The sequence below is a fragment of the Triticum dicoccoides genome, chromosome 6A (genome assembly GCF_002162155.2).
Source record: "Triticum dicoccoides isolate Atlit2015 ecotype Zavitan chromosome 6A, WEW_v2.0, whole genome shotgun sequence".
NCBI lineage: Eukaryota > Viridiplantae > Streptophyta > Magnoliopsida > Poales > Poaceae > Triticum > Triticum dicoccoides.
The window spans coordinates 440366378-440376744 of NC_041390.1; positions in this window are offsets into that span (position 1 = coordinate 440366378).

Genomic DNA, 10367 nt, shown 5'->3' on the forward strand with positions numbered 1-10367 from the left:
TTCTCCAACAAAGTGTACGAGCCGAACGATGAGCACATGGAAGCCTACCTTGCGGAGGTCCGCGGGATGGAGAAGCAGTTCTGGGGGTTGGAGCTGTAGCATGTGCCCCGTGGCACCAATCAGGAGGCCGACGACATCACCAAACGGGCGTCCAGGCGGTTACCTCAGGAGCCTGGCGTTTTCGAGGAGCGGCTCTTCAAGCCCTCAGCCCTACCATCATTGTCAAACACGGCTCAGCCATGGGAGGAGCTCCCCCATCCACCTGCCTCAGGAGCTCCGGCCTGTGGCCCGGCCTCAGGAGCACGCCTGCTCCTGACGATGGAACCTCAGGAGAGATGCTGGATCACGGAGCTCCGAAGTTACTTAACACAAGGGACCCTGCCGGAGAAGGAGGAGGAAGCAGAGCGAGTGGCACGCCAGGCCACGGCATACTGCATCAAGGATGGAGAGCTCTACCGGAAGCGACCTGTGTCCCTGTGCTGCATCTCCAGGGAGCAAGGGAAGGAACTGCTGGAAGATATACACGGCGAAGACTATGGACATCATTCATCATCACGGACCCTCATCGGCAAGGCATTCCGCAGTGGGTTTTATTGGCCCACCGCACTCAACGGCGCCGTCGAACTAGTGAAAGCTTGTGAGGCCTGCCGTTCCACGCCAAGAAGATCCATCAGCCAGCAGGAGGCCTGTAGACTATACCCCTTTCGTGGCTGTTCGCAGTCTGGGGGCTGGACATCTTGGGCCCGTTTCCTCGGGCGCCTAGGGGCTACCGCTACCTCTACGTCGTCGTGGACAAGTTCACCAAGTGGGCTGAAGTAGAGGTTGTCCGCACCATTCCCGCGGGTTCCGCGGTCAAGTTCATCAAGGGCATCATGAGCCGGTTCGGGGTGCCGAACCGCATCATCACGGACAACGGTTCGCAGTTCACCAGTAACCTCTTCAAAACATATTGTGCTAACCTTGGAACACAGATATGCTACGCTTCGGTGGCGCACCCCCGAAGCAACGGCCAGGCCGAGCAAGCCAACGCAGAGGTCCTGAGGGGTCTCAAGACCAGGACGTTCAAGAAGAAGCTGGAGGCCTGCGGCAGAGGTTGGTACGACGAGCTTCAGTCCGTGTTGTGGTCCATCCGCACAACCGCGACCAAGCCGACTGGAGAGACCCCGTTCTTCCTGGTCTACAGAGCCGAAGTGGTCCTCCCTCACGAGGTCAGACGTTGCTCCGCATGGGTCCTGGCATTCGACGAGGCGCAGCAGGACGCCATGCGGGGGATGGACCTCGTGCTGGGGGAGGAACGTCGCCGAGAAGCCGGGCTGCGAGCGGCGAGGTACCAACAGGCACTGCGGCGATATCACTGCCGCAACATCCGCCCCAGAACTCTCGAGGTAGGAGACCTCGTGCTCAGGCGGGTTCTCTCCAGGGAGGGGCTGCACAAGCTCTCTCCCATGTGGGAGGGCCCGTTCAAAGTTGTTCATGTTTCCAGGCCCGGCTCTGCGCGCTTGGAGACTCAGGAGGGGGTGCCGGTCCAGAACGCATGGAACATTCGGCACCTCCGGAGGTTCTACCCCTAAAAAAGGCCCAGAGCCTGTGAAGAAGGCGAATGCCTATGAAGCTGTCGCGTTTTGGAAAAGGCACGGAGCCTGTGAAGAAGGTGAATGCCTGTGAAGCTGTCGCGTTTTGGAAAAGGCCCAGAGCCTGTGAAGAAGGCGAATGCCTGTGAAGCTGTCGCGTTTTGGAAAAGGCCCGGAGCCTGTGAAGAAGGCCAACGCCTGTGAAGCTCGCCACCCGTGACACTCTCACGTAATAATGAGTTGGGGCTGTACACGCCCCGGAGTCTCAGGAGCGCCGGCCTCAGGCCCTGGGGCTCCCTCCCACGCCCAGTGGCAGCACTTAGCTCCGCGCTAGTGAGAAGACGTCGAAGACTAGATTAGGTGCCGGACGCGGCTTTTCATTTGCTTTCCGCAGTTGGCTTGTTCCTTCTCATTCGAAGTTTTATTGAAGTTGTTGCCGTCTTTGGCTTGTGGTTCTTCGACTTTTCACTCTCCTGCCTTGATTTCTCTTATGCAAGGCCTCGCGAGGGGGGGGCTACCGAGCGCCCTCGCGAGTGTTCCCGTCCTAGTCGTTCAAAGGGTTCGCAACCTGGGTCCATTACAGGAGCACCCCTCCAGTCCGTGCCCCACAGGCATCGCGACACGAACACGGGGCCTGGGTCGGTCGCCCCCCCACGGCTGGGGCCAGGAACTATCCACACGCGGGCACGCAGCCGGAAGGCACGATAACGGAAGCAAAACGATGACTAACAGCAATAACCCAAACACGCCCCCGCGGGGCTCCACACTACTTTATTTTTTTACGCAGGAAAAAAAAGGAAAAGAAAGAACAGATCAGGCAGACTCGAGCTGCAGGGAAGACTCGAGCTGCCTCCGGGGCTCAGGCAGACTCCCTCTCGCGCTTCGCCGGGGCACGACGGCGGGCGGACACGCTACCACCCCCCAAGCAGATGCGACGGCGTGGAGGCTAAACGCGGCCACCGCTGAAAGAGTCGCTGCCTGAAGAAGAACCGAAGAAGCTTGGGGAACCCCGAGCGCCGCCAGTCACGCGAGTGCTGTCTTCTCCATCGTCGCCGAAGTTAGGCTCCCGGCCACGGTCGTCGTCCTCGGGGCAGCACCCAGCGCGGCGACCATCTTCCCCAAACACCCTCACGTAGAGGGTGGCATCACCGTCAAACTTGAAGTGCAGGGTGCAACGACGGCTCAGGCCACGCGCGCGGGCAAACGTCTGCCAACCGCGGGCTAGGGCCAGGCTCCCGGCTGCGGAGACCTCCAGTGAAGCCCATGAGGCCCGGCTGCAGCAGCCGTCGGCCTGAAGCCAGAGGCCGCCCGGAGCGCCGGTCGGGAGCTCACCGAGGAGGAAGCGAGGAAGCGGAAGCCGGGTGCTAGTCGGCTCTGCCGACCACATGATGAACTCTGGTAGCACCTCTGCAGCGCGAAAGCGCGACCTAGGGGGACGCACAACCAGAGCGCGCCCCCCGGCCGCAGCGATCCGCTCGCCACCGTGCTGGAAATCGTCTCCACGGCCGCGGGGAGCTGCCGTGGTGGCCACAGGATGTTTGCGAGGGCGCCCTCGGCCGCGCTTGGGCTGGGGAGAGGCAGGCTCAACCTGGCGAGCCTTCCCCTTCTCTGCAGCCGAGAACCTCCTCGACGGGGCCATGAAGAAGAAGGAGAAGCAAGGGGGGATGAGCTGGAAGGGCGCGTGCCGTTCCGTACTTATAGCCGGCGAAGGCCAACCGCCGACCTCCATGATCGCAGGTAATCATGACCCGCTTTGCATGCAGGGACTTGTCCAATCCGTGCGGTTACCGAGGCGCCATGGGGAAGTGGAGACGCCCACGTCCAATCAACCGCCACGCGGCGCCCAAGGCCACAGGCTGTTAGGGCCCGCGGCGCTTCGCTCTTGCCCTTCCGCGTCCCTGCATGGCCAAGTCCGGGCGCGCCTTGGGCCCGGGGGCTACTGTCGGCATTCTAGGAACGGGGGTCCCCAGACTTGCCTGCCTGCGGCCTGCGGCGTGGCTCAAAGGGGGGCTCAGCACGGACCATCTTCACCAACACAGACCCAAGACCCTCGCGAGGGGCCAAGCCTCGCGGGGCGGACGACGCGGAGCTTCCTCAGGCATGGCCTCATCAGGCTGGCTCGCGAGGAGGCGGAGAGATCAAGGCGAGGTACCTCACGAGGTGCGCGTGACGCAAGCCATGACGACCGAAGGCGCCAGGCGGGTGCCAGCCCGCGCAGCGTCCTCCTTTCCTCTTTGGTGCAAAGGGAGCAAGCGCAGCCGCAGAGTACCGAGGCCTCAGGCAAAGGTTGCCATTTTGGTGCAACAAGACCAAGACCAGGAGGACTACCAGACGGAGGTCATCGTGGAGCTCAAGACGGTGTCACCACCAGAGCTTTGTGCAGGCGAAGACTACTTTTGTCAGGATAGCTGGTACTAGTTGTCCCCCTTCAAATTAGCCCGCCATTGTTGGCTCCATTCCCGCTCGATATTTGGGAAGAGGACCAGGGCCTCTATAAATAGGACCAACCACCCACAGAACAAGGGGGACGAGGAGAGAAGGAAAGAGAGAGAGAGAGAGAGAGAGAGAGAGAGAGAGAGAGAGAAGGGTTACTGAACTCCTCCCAGCAGTTCATCGCCCCAGCCAAGAGCAGACCCTCGCGAGGCTGTTCTTCCTTGTATTGTTCATCATCATCAGCCCAAGAGGCAATCCACCACGCCACACACTTGAGTAGGGTATTACACCACAATGGTGGCCCGAACCAGTATAAACCCTGTGTCATTCATGTTGTTCTTTCCATTGCTTAGATCTTAGCGAGGCGGAGGGGTGCAGGTAGGTAGAAGGCGAAATCTCCACGCGCACCCCAGTGTTCGAACCTCAAGGGTCTGCCGGAAGCTGAAATCCGACAGTCATCACGGTCCCCTACGAAGAAAGAGATGTGGTGTGCTCCCTTGAGCGTGCCTTCCAAGCTGCTGCGATCGAAGACCCCGACAACCAAGGCACCATGTACCCTCCTGAGGCCATCCCCAAGAAGAAGAAGTGGCTACTCCACCTAGGTCCTCATGAGAGCGGCGTCTCCAGCGGCACCACCTCAGGATCTGCGCCCGTAGCTGGGGTGCCTCCCTCCCTCGCATAGGAAGGCGCGCCCGACACCCTCCTCGGGCAAGGCTCGGGGGCTCTCTTTTGGAGGGCCTTAGACCTAGCCAACATCACGAGGGAGGCGCTCGGGCACCATGTGGAGGCGTGCTTCACCACATGTTTCCCTCAGGAGGGCACTGGGCGAGGAGCGCCCGGTGCTCAGGAGTTCATCATCAAGGCGACCCAGGAGCTTCAAGAGGCAAAGGCCGTACGTGGCGACCGCCACCCACTGATACGTCTCCAACGTATCTATAATTTTTTTATTATTCCATGCTATTATATTATCTGTTCTGGATGTTAATGGGCTTATTTATACATTTTTATATTATTTTTGGGACTAACCTACTAACCCAAGGCCTAGTGCAAATTGTTGTTTTTTTGTCTACTTCGGTGTTTCGAAGAAAAGGAATATCAAATGGAATCCAAACGGAATAAAACCTTCGGGAGAGTTATTTTTGGAACAAACATGATCCAGGGGACTTGGAGTGGACGTCAAGCAACCTACAAGGAGGCCACGAGGCAGGGGCACGCCTACCCCCCTGGGCGCACCCTCCACCCTCGTTGGCCCCTCGTGGCTCCACCGACCTACTTCTTCCTCGTATATATGTCCACATACCCCGAAAACATCCAGGAGCACCACAAAACCCCATTTCCACCGCCGCAACCTTCTGTACCCAAGAGATCCCATCTTGGGGACTTTTCCGGAGCTCCACCGGAGGGGCATCGATCACGAGGGCTTGTAAATCAACACCATAGCCTCTCCGATGATGTGTGAGTAGTTTACCTCAGACCTTCGGGTCCATAGTTATTAGCTAGTTGGCTTCTTCTCTCTCTTTGGATCCCAATACTATGTTCTCCTTGATCTTCTTGGAGATCTATTTGATGTAACTCTTTTGCGGTGTGTTTGTCGAGATCCGATGAATTGTGGGTTTATGATCAAGTTTATCTATGAACAATATTTGATTCTTCTTTGAAATCTTTTATGTGTGATTGGTTATATTTGCAAGTCTCTTCAAATTATTAGTTTGGTTTGGCCTACTAGGTTGATCTTTCTTGCAATGGGAGAAATGCTTAGCTTTGGGTTTAATCTTGCGGTGTCCTTTCCCGGTGACAGCAGGGGCATCAGGGCACGTATTGTATTGTTGCCATCGAGGATAAAAAGAGGTTTATATCATATTGCTTGAGTTTATCCCTCTACATCATGTCATCTTGCCTAATGCATTACTCTGTTCTTATGAACTTAATACTCTAGATGCATGCTGGATAGCGGTCGATGTGTGGAGTAATAGTAGTAGATGCAGAATCGTTTCGGTCTACTTGTCGCGGATGTGATGCCTATATACATGATCATGCCTAGATATTCTCATAATTATTCACTTTTCTATCAATTGCTCGACAGTAATTTGTTCACCCACCGTAATACTTATGCTATCTTGAGAGAAGCCACTAGTGAAACCTATGACCCGCGGGTCTATCTTTTATCATATAAGTTTCCAATATATTTTATTTTGCAATCTTTGCTTTCAATCTATATCATAAAAATACCAAAAATATTTATCTTATTATTATATCTAACAGATCTCACTCTCGTAAGTGACCGTGAAGGGATTGACAACCCCTTTATCGCGTTGGTTGTGAGGTTCTTATTTGTTTTTGTAGGTACGAGGGACCTGCGTGTAGTCTCCTACTGGATTGATACCTTGGTTCTCAAAAACTGAGGGAAATACTTACGCTACTTTGTTGCATCACCCTTTCCTATTCAAGGGAAAACCAACGCATTGCTCAAGAGGTAGCAAGAAGGATTTCTGGCACCATTGCCAGGGAGATCTACCACAAGTCAAGACATACCAAGTACCCATCACAAACTCTTATCCCTCGCATTACATTATTTGTCATTTGCCTCTCATTTTCCTCTCCCCTACTTCACCCTTGACGTTTTATTCACCATCTTTATTCCTTCCTACCTTCTTTGTGCTCGTTCTTTTTGCAATTTGTTGCCATCATGTCTGAAACCGGGAAGGTTATCGTTGATAAGGATAATAATATGGAAAACTTTGATGCTATTGATGATCCTCTTGAAAATCCTACTATTTTACACAGTAAAAAGTTTCGGATTGGTAGCGGTAACATTATTGGGAAGGGAGTTATTCAAGATTTCTTTACTTGTGACGGTGCTTTGCCCACCATGAGCGATTCTATTCTTCATAAAACTAGTAGTCTCGCGGATGATATATCTTTGCACATAGTTGAACTTGAAAGACAATTTTTACATATGCATCCTTCCATACAAAGGATTTTCCTAGAATTTTCTAATATTGAGCATTCTTCTGTTAAGCGAGCAGCGACTATCCTTTTAGCTCATGAATTCAGATTTATAATAAAAGAGGCCAATGAAATTTTTGCGCATTATAGGGTGGATGTCGGCCGTCCTCCCATAGAAGCAATCCTTTTTTATCAAGAAGACATTATGCGTTTACGATCTTTAGATCATGTTGCTTTTAATGTAAACCTTAGAAAAAATGTTCCTACCGATATTCTTGTTGATAGGATTTCTGAACTTAATGATAATTTTGCTATCCAGAATAATGGGTTAGGTTTTTCCCTTGAACAAAGGCTCGTGACTTTTTGCCAAAAGAATGCTTATAATGATGAATTGGTTGTGCAATATGAGAGACCAAAAGGAGGAACCAATACCTCCTGAGCTTGATCTTGGGGACTTTTGTCCCATTAAATTTAGCCCTTTTGATTACTTTTGCTTGCCACAAAGAAAGCTTGCTGCTGAACGTAGGGAGTATGAGATGAGTTTTCGCGATTTACCCTATCATTGTCATGGTAATACATAGATCTATTCTTGCTTTTATACCTAGCTAGGGGCGTTGAACGATAGCACTTGTTGGGAGGCAACCGAATTTTATTTTTGTTCCTTGCTTTTTGGTTATATTTAGTAATAAATAATTCATCTAGCCTCTGTTTAGATGTGGTTTTATGCTTTTAATTAGCGTTTGTGCCAAGTAGAACCTTTGGGAAGACTTGGGGGAAGTTTTAGTAATCTTGCTGTAAAAAACAGAAACTTTAGCGCTCACGATATTTGCTGTCATATTTTACTGGAGAGTGAGACTAAGTTGATTATTTTTGAAGATGATTAATAGATAAATTCCTCACGTCCAGCAATTTATTTTAGAATTTTTGGGGTTCCAGATCTTGCGCTAGCTACAGATTACTACAGACTGTTCTGTTTTTGACAGATTCTGTTTTTCGCGTGTTGTTTGCTTATTTTGATGAATCTATGGCTAGTATCGGAGGTTATGAACCATATAGAAGTTGGAATACAGTATGTTTAACACAATAACAAATAAAGAATGATTTCATTACAGTACCTTAAGTGGTGGTTTGTTTTCTTATACTGACGGAGCTCATGAGATTTTTTGTTTAAGTTTTGTGTTGCGAAGTTTTTAAGTTTTGGGTAAAGATTTGATGGGTTATGGAATAAGGAGTGGCAAGAGCCTAAGCTTGGGGATTCCCAAGGCACCCCAAGGTAAAATCCAAGGACAACCAAAAGCCTAAGCTTGGGGATGCCCCGGAAGGCATCCCCTCTTTCGTCTTCTTCTATCGCTAACTTTACTTGAGGCTATATTTTTATTCACCACATGATATGTGTTTTGCTAGGAGCGTCTTGTATGATTTGAGTCTTTGCCTTTTAGTTTACCACAATCATCCATTCTGTACACACCTTTTGGTAGAGACACACATGAATTGGAATTTATTAGAATACTCTATGTGCTTCACTTATATCTTTTGAGCTAGATAATTTTGCTCTAGTGCTTCACTTATATCTTTTAGAGCACGGTGGTGGTTTTATTTTATAGAAATTATTGATCTCTCATGCTTCACTTATATCATTTTGAGAGTCCTTTAGAACAGCATGGTAATTTTCTTTGGTTATGAAACTAGACCTAATATGATAGGCATCCAAGATGGGTATAATAAAAACTATCATAGAAAGTGCATTGAATACTATGAGAAGTTGGATGCTTGATAATTGTTTTGAGATATAAAGGTGGTGATATTAGAGAGTGCTAGTTGAGTAATTGTGAATTCGAGAAATACTTGTGTTGAAGTTTGCAAGTCCTGTAGCATGCACGTATGGTAACCGTTGTGTAACAAATTTGAAACATGAGGTGTTCTTTCATTGTCTTCCTTATGAGTGGTGGTCGGGGACGAGAGATGGTATTTTCCTACCAATCTATCCCACTAGGAGCATGCGCGTAGTGCTTGGTTTTTGATGACTTGTAGAATTTGCAATAAGTATGTGAGTTCTTTATGACTAATGTTGAGTCCATGGATTATACGCACCCTCACCCTTCCATCATTGCTAGCCTCTTCGGTACCGTGCATTGACCTTTCTCACCTTGAGAGTTGGTACAAACTTCGCCGGCGCATCCAAACCCTGTGATATGATAAGCTCTGTCACACATAAACTTCCTTATATCTTTGTCAAAACAGCCACCATACCTACCTATTATGGCATTTCCATAGCCATTCCGAGATATATTGCCATGCAACTTTCCACCGTTTCATTTATGACACGCTTCATCATTGTCATATTGCTCTGCATGATCATGTAGTTGACATCGTATTTGTGGCAAAGCCACCATGCATAATTTATCATACATTTCACCCTTGATTCACTGAACTTCCCAGTACACCGCCGGAGGCATTCATATAGAGTCATATTTTGTTCTAGTATCGAGTTGTAATCATTGAGTTGTAAATAAATATAAGTGTGGTGATCATCATTAATAGAGCATTGTCCCAAATAAAAAAAGAGAGAGAAAGGCCAAAAAGGCCCAAAAAATAAAAAGAAAAAAGAAATAAAAAGGGGCAATGCTACTATCCTTTTTTTCCACACTTGTGCTTCAAAGTAGCACCATGATCTTTATGATAGAGAGTCTCTTTGTTTTGTCACTTTCATATACTAGTGGGAATTTTTCATTATAGAACTTGGCTTGTATATTCCAACAATGGGCTTCCTCAAATACCCTTGGTCTTCGTGAGAAAGCAAGTTGGATGCACACCCACTTAGTTTCTTTTGTTGAGCTTTCATAGATTTATAGCTCTAGTGCATCCGTTGCATGGCAATCCCTACTCCTTGCATTGACATCATTGATGGGCATCTCCCTAGCCTGTTGATTAGCCTCGTCGATGTGAGACTTTCTCCTTTTTTGTCTTCTCCACATAACCCCCTATCATTATTCTATTCCACCCATAGTGCTATATCCATGGATCACGCTCATGTATTGCATGAAAGTTGAAAAAAGTTTGAGATTACTAAAGTATGAAACAATTGCTTGGCTTGTCATCGAGGTTGTGCAAGATGAGAGCATTCTCGTGTGACGAAAATGGAGCATGAACAAACTATATGATTTTGTAGGGATGAACTTTCTTTTGCCATGTTATTTTGAGAAGACATGATTTCTTAGCTAGTATGAAGTATTATTGTTTTTATGTCAATATTAAACTTTTGTCTTGAATTTTTCGGATCTGAACATTCATGCCACAAAAAATTGCATTGAGAATTATTCTAGGTAGCATTCCACATCAAAAATTCTGTTTTTATCATTTACCTACTCGAGGACGAGCAGGAATTAAGCTTGGGATGCTTGATACGTCTCCAATGTA